This window comes from Pyxicephalus adspersus, chromosome 1, assembly GCF_032062135.1.
Source record: "Pyxicephalus adspersus chromosome 1, UCB_Pads_2.0, whole genome shotgun sequence".
Classification (NCBI taxonomy): Eukaryota; Metazoa; Chordata; class Amphibia; order Anura; family Pyxicephalidae; genus Pyxicephalus; species Pyxicephalus adspersus.
Genome location: NC_092858.1, coordinates 73739352 through 73756807, shown reverse-complemented (window position 1 = coordinate 73756807; position 17456 = coordinate 73739352). Strand labels below are relative to the sequence as shown.

Sequence of the window (17456 nt, the reverse complement as noted above, 5' to 3'; positions counted from 1 at the left end):
ACTCACAGTAGGTAGATAAATAGTACAGCGAGGGTGGACAAAAGGAAGTGCAAAGTGTGCTATTGCACCAGGGCCCCAGATTGGTAGGGGGGGCTACAAGTCAGTTCTGCACAGGGGCCCGCTGTTGGCTACATCTGCTTCTGTAGTACAGTTCAGTTGAAGTTGCAAATGAAGCTTATGGAAGCTCAAATGAAGCACAGAATATTGGTTCATTACTTCAAGTTGCAATTGGGACAGTGCGGTATTGAACCATCTGCTCCTTGTTCTTGAATATGTCTGCTTCTGATGCTTGAACTTCATTACAAGTTCTTTATGTACAGCAAACCAAATCTATAAATTGCTAGTGCTAAAAAGTTACAATTTCTTTGAAGTTTGAATGTGATTAGTGAGTGCAGGCATCACAGAGGAAAAAGTTACACTGCACCTGTGCATATAGGGAGTGCCCTTCTATTGACTTTCTACAGACCATCTTATACAGTTATTCCCCGAGTTAAGGACATCGGACATATGGACGACTTATATATACAAACGGGGCTTCCCTGCTTGTTCGTGTACAGGACAGAGGCTTGATTGGGGGAGGGGCTGGTTCGAATGACTTGCAGAAGAAATCTTTTGCTCTTTTGCAACTCTTGTAACTCTTTAATGACCAAGACAAACTCTCTAATTGTTTCGTTTTGCATATCAAAGCACAGCTTGCTCCAGAAGTTAATGAATGTCTAGGCTCCATAAAGTTTTTTTTATTGCTTTGTGATTAAATCTCTTCCCTGCTCATTTGTGTGCAGTAAGGAGGCTTGATGGGGGGCGGGGGTAGTTTTAATGACTTGCAGAAGAAATCTTGTGCTGTTTTGCAGCCTCTTGTAACTCTTTAATGACCCAGACAAAGTCTGCAGTTTCTTTTTGCATATCAAATAACAGCTTGCCCCAAAATTGAATTAATGTCAAGGCTCCATAAAGTTTTTTTTTTTTGTTTTTTTTGCTTTGTTTGTGATTAACTCACAGTTAGGATTTTTTAGAGTAACTGACACCACACTGCCTAATAATATGTTGAGACAAACATCTGTCCTTTGCATTTATTCAAATAATGTACCTGTAATGACACATACAAATTCAACTTAAGAACAAACCTACAGTCCCTATCTCTTATATAACCCGGGGACTACCTGTATAGTCTTTGAAAATCTGTTTAGAGTGGATTGTTCAGAATTTCTTTATAGCAAGCTAAGTGAAGATTATGACTTTAGCACAACTGCACTGTTTACAAGTTAACATTAGTAGCTCTCTTACTGCCTGTTGCCTGGAACATACAGTTGACTATATTACTATGCTTTGGATTTAATGATATTTATATTCAGTGTCAAAGCCAGGAGGTCAGCATAGAAACCAGTTATGTAGCATTTTTACAAAGAGTTAGCCCTTGTATGTAGCTCATTACAAATTTTCAGAATGGGTAGTGGCTTGCAAGAATCAGTATACATCCTCCACCAACTCCTTCTTTATTCTAGATCTACTTTTGAAGGAGAAATAAGGTTATTAGTGGAGATAGGCATTACTAAGGTAGCTCAGAGATCCTCAACCCTTTAAATTCTTACTTACACGGTTAAGCCCCACTCCCATCCATCCCCATCATTCATGTAAATAAATGTGCTACTCCATTGTATGGGATTAAATGGCCAAAGCAGCCATTTATTATTGATGACAAAACCCTGAAAACCTTAACATAACCTACGGTTAAATAACCACTAATAAATAACCACTAATAAACTATATATTAACCCTTCGTTTACTTAAACCAATTCCTACTATAACCCAAACATATTGCCAACAACTAGGTTGCATGTCCGGAAGGTAAAGTCCGCCACCACCAATCTCAATAACAATCCAACCGTCACACCATTCTGGCCCCTAGCCGCACTACACCCTCTCAGGGGCTTCCACCTTTCACCACTTAAAAGGGGGAATTTCACCACCACCTTGGGTGTCCCCCAACCATAATTAACCCCGACTCTTACCTTCCACGAAACCTCAACCGCCACCACACCGGACTATTAGGGCGGGTGGGTGGGCAATTTTTTCTCCGATTTTTCTGGATTTCCGTTGCACTCTCCTTTTACCCCCTCCTATCTCCTCCCCTTAAACTTTTGACCTGACCCTCTCTCTCCCCCTCTGCTTCCCTGCACAACTCCACCTTAACCCTTTCCCCCCCCCCCTTTCTTTCCTTGTGCAGCCCGAGCACTCCTATCATGCAGGCCCTTGCACATTTCCCTGCTACGGGCCTCTCTATATCACTGACCAACAGCCCCACCCACACACACCAGGCTCATTTCCGTCGCCTCATCTTCTCTCTAGGGTCTCCTCACTCCATAACTAGGGAAAACCACCATTGCTCCCCCGAGGACCTTAGGCAGCCACTGCCAATGACCCCCCCCCCCTCCCATGGGGAGAGTGAGTGGCAATTTCCTTCCTTGCCACTTCCAAATCTAATCCTTACTTCCTGTCCCTTTTCCCTTGCTCACTCCACCCCTTTTCCTACCTTCAATATTTGACCTGACCTTGACCCCTCCCATCCTGCCACCTTTACCCCTTGCTTATCTTTCCCACCCCAGTCATGCCAGCCTATCCTCCTTACCCTTGTCTGCCTCCAGGCCTCCCTTTACCCATAATCTACAAGTATCTACAGCATATTGCACACATTTACCTCTTTCTCGGTTGTTCTCTGTCAATGGTAAGTCCAGGATCCCCTCACTACTGTGTTCCTCACCACCACTTTCTCCACTGCCAATTCTTCTGGTTCCTGAACCTTATTGGACACTGGGTGACCACTGATGCTGTAACTCCTGCGTCTGCATCTTGGAATATTGGAAATGTGCATATCTGTATAGTGCATGCATAATGCAGTGTAAACAGAACAAAATGGTGATACTTTATTAAAATAAGTTTAGTTCTGCTTTAAGAATGATAGTAGTATTGATCCTGCTCTAAAACTATTTAATTTTTACTGTGAATCAGAACATGACTGACCTTGACTTATTGATCTCCCTGTTGAAGTGATAAAAACAAAAACTTGCCACTCTACAATATAACTTTGCAGTAACAATTGCTGCATATACAAGTATATCTTACTATTCTTTTATTTCTCCAATCTTTCTTGTATAATTAAAAGCAGAGGATTTTGTTAACCTAGTGTCTGTATATTTGGCTAGCACCTGTAACATTTTACAAAAACATATCTTCATAAAGAAAGACAATTTAAACTGGCACAGTATCAGTTGTCATCACTAGTCGGGGAATTCAGAGGAAACTGTGTAAATGTTTCTCACCTAATTACACTTTGCATTTACGTTGCACTTATTCTTATTCTATAGGCCACGGTCTATTCCTGATGATGACATTGTAAATATCCCCATAGTGTATCTACAGGCAGGATAATTAGTTAATACATTTTTTAAAATAAAAAAGTGTTTGTGACTAAAATGTAATGATGTGAATGTTGATGGTTGCACAGCAAGTACACTACTAGATGCCGTGAGATCTTACCTGGCATATGGGCAATCACTGTGACATGTTCAGGCTCAAAACAAATCCTTTGATATAGTTCATTACAAATTAATAATTAACCAAGGCTGCAAAGATTGATCTTATTAACACTTCCTTCTGGGGTTTTAATGTATTATTCATTGGTAAAACAATATTTGTTTTTAGACTTTGAAACTTGCTATGAACAGGTTCAGAAATACATTATGCAGTACTCTATCACATGCAGGTGTTCAATTCAATATTAAAAAAAGGATGGTAGTATTGTTTTTTCTTTTTTTTTTTGTTATTTTTTAATAAAGTGTTTGTTATAAGTTACAGAAAAATTGGATAATGCCAGTTGCTTGGCTACCATACAGGTTTATTATCCTTGGTTGTCATTGTTTGAGGTGAGCTATCTGAGAATAGTAGAATATGCTTGCATACTGAGAATCGCAACAGCCAAAATAAATCTCCACCAGAAGGGACATGTTGACAATGCTTTGGAGAAGTTGGAAGACAGGGTCAAAATATTGTCACCCTACTAAAAGTATACTTGAACAAGGGCCTTAAGGGCCTTAATGGCATAAAAACACTTACTTTTGTAGTGAAAATGTGTAAAAAATGTAAAAAATACAATTTTTAAAGATTTGTTTGCAACCTGTTCCAAAAACCTAATTACAATTAGAATTACAATTTATAAATGGATATAAATAGTGGATTATAAGTGGATCTGACATTTCCTCAAATATTCCCTTTTGAGGGTATGATTCAGGTTCATGTAATTCAATGGTAGTAATTAATTCCCACATGGGAATGTTTACAGGAATGTCAGATTCCTTGTTTTGTAGTTAGAGCCATTAGAGTTATCTATAGATATAAAATTGTATGTATGTATGTATGTGTGTGTATGTTCCACCATCACTCGAACATGCATGGAGACATTTCAACCAAACTTGCTGTACATATGACTGAGACTCATGTGAGTACACCAGTCATCTTTGTACAGCGCTGTGCTATATGTCAGAGCTATATTTGAAAGTGTGTATGTCATCACTAGGAAATGCATGGGGACATTTCAACCAAACCTCCTTGACATATAACACCCCTGATCTTTGTACAGCGCTGTGAGTATATGTCAGAGACATAAAAATGTATATTAATAGTGTGTGACTGTGGGGGGAAATTAGAATGTCAGCTCCTCTGAACAGAGACTGATGGGTCTAGCTCAGTGTTGTCATTGTACGGCACTATGGTATATGTCAGAGCTATATAAGACTATATATATAAAATTGTATGTATGTATGTATTTGTGTATGTGTGTATGTTCCACCATCACTCGAGACATTTCAATCAAACTTGCTATACATATGACTGAGACTCATGTGAGTGCACCAGTCATCTTTGTACAGCGCTGTGCTTTATGTCTGAGCTATATTTGGATGTGTGTATGTCATCACTAGGAAACGCATGGAGACATTTCAACCAAACTTGCTATGTTCCACCATCACTGGGAAACACATCATCACATTTAAACCAGAATTGCTAGACATATGACTCAGACACATGTGAGTGTACTGCTGATCTTTGTACACCGCTGTGGTATATGTCAGAGGTATATTTGCATGTAGGTATGTATGTATGTGTGTATTTATTGCTCAGTGACAGTGTGCCTTTTGCTTATATTTTTACATACTTTTGTTTGGGACACTTTTACAAATTTCTAGCCTGAAATAATGCTTCGAGAAAAGGTAAGGCTATTGGCTGAGTGCAATCAAAGGCAAAAAAATAAAACAACACCGTAGACAAGAAAATCACTATAGCTTTATTTGAATCGTTTTCCTGTATAATATAAGATTGCATTAAAAAAAATACCCGGGCAACGCCGGGTAATCAGCTAGTATAGATACTAAAAAGATTAAAAAAAAAAAAAACTCTTCTGCTAATTTACTAATTTTACACCTAGATTAAACTCACTAGAGGCAAAACTACAAAAAATAATATTAGAATATCAAATTCAAAAATAAAGCTCTAATTTTGCCCTCAAACAGTGCATGTTTTAATACATGTAGTTTGGGATATCCACTTCTGAGACTTAAACAGTAATGTATTTTGTAAAAGAAGTGAAAAAATGTTACTCCATCACAACAATAAAAACAATCTGAACACCTAGATTGCTGTATTTCAAATATGCATTATTAAATAATAATTAGAATTTCAGCTGGACAGATTGATTACACACCCTAGTGAGTTTATAATCAATGCTTTGCACAAGCAGTTAGTTAGGTTAGTTATAATGGCATCCCAACTAGCTGCATATATTTATTCTTTAACTGCCTATAATCTCTGTTTAAAAGCCATGGCTAACAATGAGAAGCCTGTGTAAGCAAGTAGTGAATAAGAGATTATACAGGGCTGAGTACTTTCTCCCTATCCCCATGTACCTGAATGGTCAGTCATCAATCATCAGAACAGGTACAGTATATTGAGAAAGAAGTGGAAAATAAATGCTCCCTGATCCCAAAAGTACCAGGCAAGGCACTTTGCTCCCAGCAGCTAAACAGAGCTCACATAAGTAAAGCCAGATGATATTACAAGAGCAGCAAGGTTAACAAAATCTCATACCACTTGTGATTTTGGCTGCCAGCTGGAGTGAATTTTCTCTTTTATTATACCTGACCTTTCATACAAAGAAAATTGCAGCCCCAACTTTACCTTCTCTACCACCAATAAACGTTTATGCCTGTATCTTTCAACAAGTGTAAATTTCCTAAAGGTAACTTTAAAACATAAAACATTAAGTAAAGTCCAGAAGTAATATTGTCCCAAATCAAGTGAAACTTACAAATGTGGTTGAAGGCTTTAGAATGTAGATATAAATATTACTTCTACCCAATATCGTTACAGTTTTTAAGATATACGATTATAAAATAAACATCTTTTGTAAGATTTAAAAATTAGAGGGCATTTATATGCTTCACTATTTTAGTAATGGTAAAGAGAGTCCTCTGACATTCGGCAGATCTCCTATGTCCCAACTATACTTTTTCTAGCACCAATAAAATTCTGTGCTTGTACCCTTCAACAAGTGCTTAAGTTTAAGTTTTCTAATGGTAACTTTCAAAGTGCAGAAGGAAAATTGTTCTTCGGTTTGATAAGTATAGGGTAGGCAAGTTCAGGCCTAGTGAGCAGTTTTACTGAGCCTTGAGGTGCGAGCAGGAAAATGAATGTTCTAAAAGAAATACAGTTACTAATTAAGTGAATTATAAAGATCCTCTAGCCAGGGTGCAGACTCAGATAACCCAGAGATCAATTTGTCCTCATACAATGTAGCTGCTGATAGGAAACTAGCAATACTCTACTATGAACTGAGAATATCTTATTCGCACACTTCATTACACAGCCTTTATGTTCATATAGATGTCTAAAGTGTGTGAAAATTGAACATACAGAAAAACTAAATGAAACATGAGAGAATTAAAACTGCTTATTTCTGTGCTGTGCTGGATTTTTTTTAAATAAAATGCATAGTTAAAGCATTTTAGCAAGGTAAATGCCTTTATAGCTACAAGAAATGTTATCAGATAACAGATTCATGAATTAGAAAGCTCATAATGTTAATTTTTGGTTATTAAAGTACAACACGGTATTGTTGCAATTCTTTCAGCTTTGTTTAGGAAGATGCATAAAAAGTGATTGAGAATTCAGTAGCAGTAGATTTCCAGCAGAGATAAGAAGTGATTTGCAATATAGGCCTTCCTGGGAGGTCCTTTGTGTTTGCTTTTATATGCAGGCTTCAAAGCGAAACTATCATCTAATAAACAAAATATTTGATCCCTGTAAGTGAATGCATGTAAAAACCGCTCTGGATGCAGCTAGTGTAAATATTACAGACTGCTGACTTGAAAGGTTCTACTGTACTGCACATTTGGTTATTGGATTTCCTTGTTTGGCCAAAGGCAGTTTTTATGTTCAGATAACATTTCCGCTGAATGAATCATGTTTTTCATAATCTCCCAAAGGCACGTGAAACTTACAAAAGCGGTTGGAAGTTTTAGAATCTGGATGTAATCAATATTTTTTCCCGAAACCGCTACAATTTTCAAGATATAAGAGGATGAAATAAAACACTTTTATAGGTTTTGATTTTAATTTGAGTGTATTTGTATACTTCACTGTAATGGTGGTGTGAGGTGTAAGAGAGTCTTCTGACATTCGAGAGATCTCCTATGTGTTAGGCAGTGTACACACACAAGATTTTTGTCGTTGGAAACAACCTTTCACGATTGTTTCCAAAAGCCAACGACTGTAAGATGAATAAACAAGCACTGTATATACAACACCGTTCTGCTCTATGTAGAGGGGAGGAGGGAGAACTTCCATTGCAGTCGTTCATCTTTTGCCATTCATGGGTCTGACATCAGACAGCCACATGTACACAAGTCAGCCCTGAGACTGGTATCGGCCGAGAATCATCTAACGTGTGTACATCACAGGTATAACGTCACTTGGGTCTCCGGATTTTAAGGGGAAGTAACAGACCTGCTGTACCATGTATTGTCACCTAGCATGGGTGTTTATATTTTTGAGACATTGTGGCAAAATGAATGAATACAATGGGGTAAAAAATCTGCAGAGCTAGTGATGGGGAACACAGCTGACAAAAGGTAGTTTGAAAAGAAGAACAGAGAATATATTCAAATCAAACAATAGGTGGTGTGGGTAGGCAAGCAGAAGGTAGACAAAGTTGGCATATTCTGATAAAGATATATGCTAAAGATGGATATAGATGGTGTAGAGAATATGGTGTGAATTCAATGGAGCAGATGTTTATGTAGACAGAGATGAAAACATGGGACTATACTAATCTGCAGATGAGTGCACAGCAGGCTTTCCTGGTGCACAGATTGGTAAGAACCTGAAATAATGGTACATTACAGGCAGTAAGATGTAACTAATGTACAGAGAAAAGAATGACAATAGATGACAAGCAGTTAATAATTCTAAGATCTGTCACAAATAAAACATCAAGGGGCTGTATGCTGGTAGAGCAATTATCGTTTCCTTCTTGATGTGCTTGTTTAATTACTCTTTAATGTTGATGTGCATCCTAATATTTTAAAAGTAATCATTATTATTTACTTTAAATGTCAGTGTTTAGATTGTTTAATTATTGTGCATCACAAAGTTATTCTTAATGCCAAAACTTTAAAATTTCATATATATAAAAATGCCCTTGTGCCCTTCTGGTGCCTTAAAGAACTTCCCTGGGAAGTTTCTTGGTTCCAGTGCAGACGACTAAAGTTACGTACACGCACTAGAAAATAGTCATCAGAGATGAGCGAACGTGATTGTCTTGAACCAAGGATCATCATTTCCAACAACAGAAATTTGACATGTGTATGTAGCTTTCGAAATTTCAGTTTAGGTACTTCAAAAGGGATAATTTACTTACCTTGGTGTAAAAGGTGAAATTCTTCTGATTTATATATCAATCATATGCATGCAAATGTCATTTTTTACATTTCCTTGCACAAGACTAGGTATTCTTTGCAAAGTGAACCTTCACTACATCTACTAAGCTAAGTGAATCATCCCTTGCAGATTAACGATTCCCTGTTCTAAGTAAAGAACCTAACTGTACGCATATTAACAATAGTACATCTGGTAAAATGGCCAAAAACTGGGTTTATAAATATGGATATAAATCAAAAAGCTTACAGTGGGGAGATACACCAGGAACTCCCAGGATTTATAAATGATTTTGAGCATAAATAATTTGTTTAAAGTGTCTCAAGCATGCAGGAGTTGTCCTACTCTAGCACTATATAGCATATGAGACTGAGTAAGCATTTTCAGTGCATGTGATACAGGTCATAAGGGTTAATCTTCTAAAGCAGAGTAGGCTATGCACATAGCAAAGCAAATTATCCCTTTGCATATGATAAGTTCAAAATTTCAAAATTCAAAAATATAAATATTCAAAATGAGCACAGGTCTAATTTATCTACCAAAATCTATGTTGCAAAGTGGACATTTACTTTGCCTTAAGTGAACATATACTTTGCTACATGAAATGCGCAACCTTTACGTCTTTAGCCAATAGAATCATTTGCCTTGCACATATAGTATATTGTTATGAGAATAAAAAGACACTGATCCATCCCTGTAGGTTCTGATGAATTTAGATTCCAAACATTCTTTCCTTTACCTGTCTCCATTTGATACGCAGAAGTGGTGTCATAACACTGACTCTAAAATCGTAATGAGGAGCAAAACACATTAGTTTTTACATACTCCATTAGAAATTAATCTTCCCTTACTATCAGCTAGTTAGCTGACTATTAAGCTTTATTACTAGCACCAGGTAGATTCCAAGAACATATACTGTACATGTTTGGTTTGCATATCTTCCATAGCATTTGGGTGTTTTTTATTTGATTGATTTTTTTAAATACAAATGTCATTAAATATATATTTTTCAAAATACCCTTTATTGAAAAATTAACATTAATTTCCAACAAAATGAGGGACGTACAAACAATATTATTAAACAGGATTTGCATATTCAAATAACATGAGTAGGTAATGTGAAATAGGTAAGTATTCCAAATACAACACATTTAAAAATCCTTGAGATTTAGAATAAATAGAAGAGCCAAAGAAAAGACTTATTATCTTTTAAATTGTTCAGCTGCACGTTCACTTCAATCATGTTAGCATAGTAATGTATTGGACTATCTCCTAATGGGATAAATGTTAAGACTAAGAAAGAATAGAAGGGAGAAGAAAGAAAGAGAAAAAGAAGGAAGGTATGAAAGAATAGAGACTCCCCTGTCAGGCTGGACTTTTATTGCCTTTCATGGCAAAGATTTTTTAACTCTGGAGATTAAGGAAAGTTCCACCAGCATGCCCAAGTAGTGTAATAGCTGGTTGTATTGTCTCGGGAACAGTGAAGAAGTTCCTCCACCTCTGCTAACAAGTTAATTTGCATCAACCAGTCCTTCACAGTGGGAATTGTCTTCCCATTCATCATCTATAAAAGTCTGGTTTAACTCTGATTCCCATTGTTTACAGAAATGATCTGTTTTCAAGGGGTTTTCTCTAAGGAAGTGAGCTGTGCAGAGCATTGCTCTTTCATATCGGAGGCAGATAAAAAATATTTTAGTTGTAAGTAGGTCCACCAAGGCATTGGGGCCCCTTCGTTTTCTGCCAATAGTGTTTGTCTGTTGGGAAACTTTCCCCCTTTGAAGAAGTGTTTGGCTGTAAATTATCGTTCATTACACCAATATTTCAGAAAATTGTCAGATAAACCTGGTAGAAAGGCTGGGTTGGACCAGACTGGGGTAAGCGGGCCTGGTACTGATGTTATTTTAAATATGTGAACTACTGTTAAAAAAATCCTCAGTGAAGCATCTATAAAGGGGTGGGCTTAAAGTTTTACATGCAGATTTCTTCTATTGAGCCATGGGGTTAAGCCCAAAGGAGCGATTGAATATATTTGTTCTAGGGCTATCCAGCCTTTTGATTGTGTATTATCTAGCCAATAAATTATCCTAGTGAGATGACAGGCCCAATAGTATTTGCGGACATCTGGGAGTCCTATGTTCCGCCTCTGTGTGTCACTGCCGCTAGATGGAGGAATGCAATTCTCAGAGGTTTTTGACCCCATAAAAAGACCCAGAAGATTGTAGATAGTGATCTAAAAAATGAATCTGGTAAATTAATCAGTATTGTTTGCATCAGGTATAAGAGTCTCAGTAAAATATTCATTTTAAGGATGGCAGCTCTCCCAAACCACGAAAAAGCCGATTTATCCTATTTTTTCAAATCTGCCAAGAACTTGGTAAGGAGAGTTACACAATTTAAATTGAAGAGTTTTGGTATGGACAATGCCAATTGGATACCAAGATATGTAAATTATTTCTTTTTCCATAGAAATGGGAACATAGTTTGGCAGTCTGTAACAATCTGTGAGGGAAGTGAGATGTTTAGGGCTGAGGATTTCGTGTAGTTAATTTTGAAATAAGAGGGAGACTTGAAATTATCTAGAGTCAGTAGCAGTGAGTATAAGATGATGCTCAGCTGTCTTTAGCAAAAGTTTTCTTCTGCAAGTCATGCAAACCGCCCCCTCCCCCCTATCAAGCCTCTGTCCTGCACACGATTGAGCAGGGAAGCTCAATCCTATCGAAGGGTGGTCTGTATGTTGGATGTCCTCAGGGACTACCAGTATATTAAAAGAGGATAAATAAAAAAGTAAACCGTACATTGAATGCTATCATTGTATATTTGATTGTATATCAAGTGTATTACCTGCATGCATTTTTTACAAATCCGTATGTGAGATCAAGAGGGGGTTGATCTCCTGGGTCCTCTTGCAGATTTTACTGGGACCTCCTGATCTCCACATATTTACTGTCTCCTATAATGACATGGAGGTCATTTGAATAAAATTGAGATAGCTGTAAAGGACCCAGCAGATGGACACTTCTGCAAAGGCTTCCCAAGGGAATTGAGGGGACAGTCTGTCAGATTTAAAAACAATGTTCTACAGCAAGATCATCTCTTTTAAATACATTTTGCCATAGTAAATTTTCTAGGTAAGTGTTTCTCAACCAGCGTTCCTCCAGAGGTTGCTATGTCTTCCTTGAGCAATGAGCAATTTGTGCCTCTTGAAATTTATTTCAAATGTTGTACCATGCTAAAAAGATCTAGAAACACTGCTTTAAAGCAACAGTTAGATTTACTAACATACTTTAATTCAGCAGTAGGACGTTTATTAGCAAGTGCAGCATTATGAGGGTATGTTAAACTTTTCTCAGACAGCCTCCCCAAATGTGACCGGTTAAAGTAGGAAATGTTAAGGATGTTAGAGAAGAACTGATAAATACTGCATGAACATACAGAATTTTAGACCAGTCAAATCTATACATTATTTACTAAATGTTATGCAGGAATTATGAGAATGTGGTTGTCTCTGATGATGCTGTTGTTCATATTTGGTGTTTTTTTTTTATTGATATTATTTTTTTGTTAGTCTACATCTCTAGATTTGAGAAGGTCATTGAGAAGGTTTTTTTTTATAAGAATTCATTCTAACATATTCTGGCTGCCCTGTTAAGATGTGTGATTTTTGTTTCACTGGCACTGTGTATAAGCAGCAAAACAAGGGCAGCCTAAGGTGACATAAATCAAATAAAGAGATGGTCAGAAAAATAAGACTGTATTCATTATAACACACAAAACAAGTAGTTGTCAGAGCAAAAGGAAAAAGTGCCCGGTCAAATTCACTGAACCTCAAGTGATTGGCTGACTGCTGAACCAATGTAGGACAGCATCAACATTTGCACCTAAGTAATCACAACGGAGATGAACAAGACAACCGGGATTCTGACCTGCACTGGGAAGTGAATCTTGGCTGTGTGTGGCACTGAATAATAGGATTTTCAATTGCTTTTCAGATGTCTTTGTCAAAACACATGAATGAATGTTGAAATGAACCCATTAGAAAAATGTGCTGGCGTTTATCAAGGAAAAGAATTGAGCTAAAAATGTCATTGTTTTTTTTCAAAGTGAAAGAAAATGTTTTAACTGCCTATGTCTATTTCAAGAATCATAGGAAAATGACTTTTCATTTGGTGTTGAACAGGCAAAATATTGATAGCATTTTTAAACCCTATTTATAATGTATTTGTAAAAGAAATTTGCTAACATGAATTAATTTTATATTGAATTGGGGGGAAAAAAACATTAATGGTAAGATGTGTCTAAAAGTATGTCTGTTAATAAAATTTAGGTTTTGTCAGTCATTTCGTAGAGATAAAAGAGGAGATTTAGGTTATACAGGCAGCATTCTTTTGTAAACACTTTTAATTTTGAGTCCATGTGAAGTATTTATGAGATCAGAGGCTTTGTAATTTTTTTCTATTCAAAATGTTTTGTCGTGCCACATTTTTTTAGATATATTTTTTTTAATTTTAGTATTTTATTAAATTTTATATATTAGAAACACTTTGGGTTACACGGGTGGTTTGTGTAGGACATCGTAATAAGTAATTTATCACATACACTTTGGAAGAAAAACACAAGGTCATGTGTTGCATAAAATAATATAATTTTATTGCCTAATGTTCCATAAGTTCACTTGAATAATGGATGCTCTTTGACATATCTCTCAATACACCTTTACACAATAAACACATGTTCTGTAAGCCATCAACATGTATCTTAGTGGCATATATGTGTCTCATCTGCATCCCACATTTCTATATGTATTATGATCTTAACATATTGGTACAAAAATGCTGAGCAAAATATTCCTGTGTATGATTTAATAGCTTACTTTATAGATCAAAACATTGGGGATTGTGTGGTAATAAAAAACGATACCTGCTATAATTATTAGGGTACTTGCTTGTCATGGACAGCTCATTGAGTATAAAACTACCTGATAAAGCTGACATGAATTTTATTGGCTGGCCATGGATGAGTGGTTTATGCATCTAAAGAGAGTTATGTCTGATTTACAGTTTGCAAACACCCTTGAATATCATGCATCTTGGAGATAAAAAATATGAAGCCTATTCCACCACGTAATTTCAATGTGGGTTACTATAACACAGAAAATGAGCAACCAACTATTTATAGTCAATTTCTTGCTTTACTGTAATTTAGCAAGCCTATCAGTAAAATCATTTTAGCTATTTTTCCTGACAAATTTTTATTACTTTACGATTCGATAGATAATTACCTGAAATGCTATATTTCATGATATCTTCCTGCCATCAAAACATGTCAGAATTAATGAGTGTATCGTTTTACCTCAGTGAGATCAGTGTTCTGGCATAATTGTTACTACTAATACCTCTATAAAATACTGACTTGGACAGAGGTGTCTGAGCTCATTCTCTTAACTCCACTTAACTGTTCCAACAAATTAAATGTGGAAGACATTTAACAAAGTGCCAGACAAGCTTAAGAGTTCATAAACTTTCTAAGCTGTGATAGTGACCATCTCATTAAAAAACAATGCTGACATCACATTTCCATTACTTCCAATAATTGGCTATGTTGTAACACAGACCAGCAATGTCTGTAACTGGGAACAAGCCAGCTTTGTTCACAAGAGGCAAGATGTGGAATCTTTCAAGTTCTGAATCTTTATTCTTTTCTTTCCTCTGTTTTGAATATAGGGACTGGTAATTTCAATGCTTGGTGTCAGGGGTTACAAGGCAGCAAACAAGATTCCAGGAGAAAAATTCATTTTTATTCAGTTATTTAACCACAGCTGTAGTAAGCTATAGTCTGCAGTCAGTGATTAGATTTGAGGTCATTTTGGGCTCCTAGGCACTGAGAAATGGCCAGATTTGAATTGACTGTTGTAGCATGGCTCCATCCCACCAGACTACAATTTCTTCATGCTCTGTGGGAATGCATATACTGCTTAATACAGGTCAAATTAAAATCAGGAGGAGGTCAACTGCATGTCAAATCTACCCGTCAAACAATTTTGAATGATCTCAGAAGTACTTTAAACAGATGCCAAACTGATGCCATTGGTACATGTCCAAGACCCTTTAACACACGCCCTAAAAGTACATTTATCCTGTAAAGTGACAGAGAGATGCACAGCTTGGACCATGCTTTTGGTTTACTACCTGTGCATGAAGTTTGTAGCTGTCCCCCCAGGTTGCCTTCAGGATGATATAGTTCTGCTTAAAATAAGAAGCAATTGGTTCTGTGGACCCAAATGTTTGTGGGTGTGGTGGTGTCAATAAAATTAACATTTCACCAAACATTCCTTAAAAGTAAGCATAGCAGTGAGAAAATCTACCTGGGTTTGGTTGGTGAACCAGATCTTGCTTAAAGATTGCAAACCCCATTGAAAACTAGGGCTACCTACACATGTACAGTTGTTCGATATTCGGCTCAGGGCTGATATTGGACGAGAATCTGGCATGTGTACAGCGCCTGTCGTCCAATGTCTGAACGACCGTCCTTGCAGATCCAAGGACGATGGACGACCAACGATCCAAATGAAAGTGAAGGGGAGTGAGCGCAGCGGAGTGCCGCTCCGTCATTCTCCCCCTCCCCTCTCCATTGAACTGAACATTGCTGTATGTACAGCACTCGTTCGTGCATCGTGCAGTCGTTAGTCGTTGGAAAGGATTGTGAAAGATCCTTTCCACCAACAAATATTGCATGTGTGTACCCAGCCTAAGTGATGAATGTTTCATTCAGTTATAGCTAATTGTAAACTAATGGGTAAGCTATACTGTAACAAAAGACATTGGCTAATGTCAAAATGTAACAAATTTTGCAAATCTCTGAGATTAGCTATAAACTCCTAAAAGCAGCAAACCTGACCTCATCTCTACTTACTAGTTGACCTAAGAAAGGATATATTTACATTTTATGAACATGCTTATTAAAACTAGCCTGTTCCTTACAAGGTCATTACAATAGGTCACTAATACAGCACAGCATGCACAAAGCAGCACCAATCTATAAACACATGTGCTGAAATACATTCCCATGCTTTTTAGTAAAAATACATGCTAATGAGGACAATGAAATAATAAATGATGCAAAAATCGGTCACTTATGAACCAGGTTATTAAAATTATTTTAATAAATAACACCAAAGGGGATGGATTTGCCAATTAACACTATAACAAAATTGCCCTCCTGCCATTCATCCATATTCATCTGCTATTTCAAAGCCACATTTATATACATATATTACATAGATTTGTATAATATGATGAACAAGCATTAGGTGAATGTTGGTACTTTTATAGTAAGCTGTCAAAGCAGCTAATAACCCTGCAGGCAAGTTTACTGTTTAGAGCTCACAATAGAGTTCAATCTGTTTTTTTCACAGTTCTAGCACTCGTTGGGTAAAGTCTGTGTGTATATTTGTATATGTGTATACACACACTCAGCACTTGCTTTGTTAGTACACCTAGTATTCAAAAAACCTTTTGCCTTCAAAACTGCCATCATTTTTTATTAACAACATATATAAAGATATATATATATACTTTTATAGCAGTCTTATATTCAGTCCAATTACATCACCAGAACCTTATTTCATTCCTGTAGCAGGGTGTAGGTATTTTTACAGGACTGAGTGTCACCTAATGAGCATTGACCTGAGTAATTACTGGGAGACAATGGCACTGAACCTAGAAGCAGGTCATGGACAGTGATTCACATTGTAAGGGTAAGGATATTTTTTTTTTGCATAGGAGGATGAAACTAACGAAAATTAAACCTATGAAATAAAATAAAGCTGGAGTTCCACTTTAATTGGTTTAGTTAGAAATTGATAGTTGAACGATGCCTGTTGGCACCACTTAGCATGAGTATAGTGTAATGTTAGCAGTGATTTACACCTTAATAGGACACATTATTAGATCTATAGGAGTAGGAGACAACCTGTTGCAACCCAACTGGTGCTAAACTACAAATTCTAACATGCCTTGCTTAGCAACTGTGTATAAAGCATGCTGGAATGGCTGGAGAGCACCAATGTGCCTGTGTGATATGACTCAGTTGTTTTTAACGTTTTTATATTTTGTACTCCTTCTTGACAGCAGCTGTTTATTAAAACCTCCTGAACTGATCTGCCAACTTCAAGATTTAACCTGAATAGGGTGAATGCACATCTGACATTTATTCTGCTTTTTCAGGGGGAAAAAGTGAAAATGTGTAACTCTCCTAAAGATATCCACTAGTGTAAGGGTTAGCTTCTCTGTACCATCATCCGGTGGTAGTGTATGTGAAGAAGGGGAGAGTAATTTCCTCTTGGAGAAATGAGGGTTTTTTTGCAATTTATTAGTATTCCCCAACAGTCCTATGCATTGCCATTCTGTAATTAAAGAGAAATAGGTCCAGAAAGCATTTCTGTATAAAGAATAGGTCTATAAAGTCTGTTTGGTTCC

At 36.8% G+C, this 17456-nt stretch overlaps 1 protein-coding gene across 1 annotated transcript in view; it reads left to right on the top strand.

Annotated features, from left to right (window-relative positions):
- The window catches only part of LOC140325805 (utrophin-like), a 304415-nt gene that overhangs the window by 40374 nt on the left and 246585 nt on the right, over window positions 1–17456 (top strand). The gene's annotated exons all lie outside the window — the stretch shown is intronic.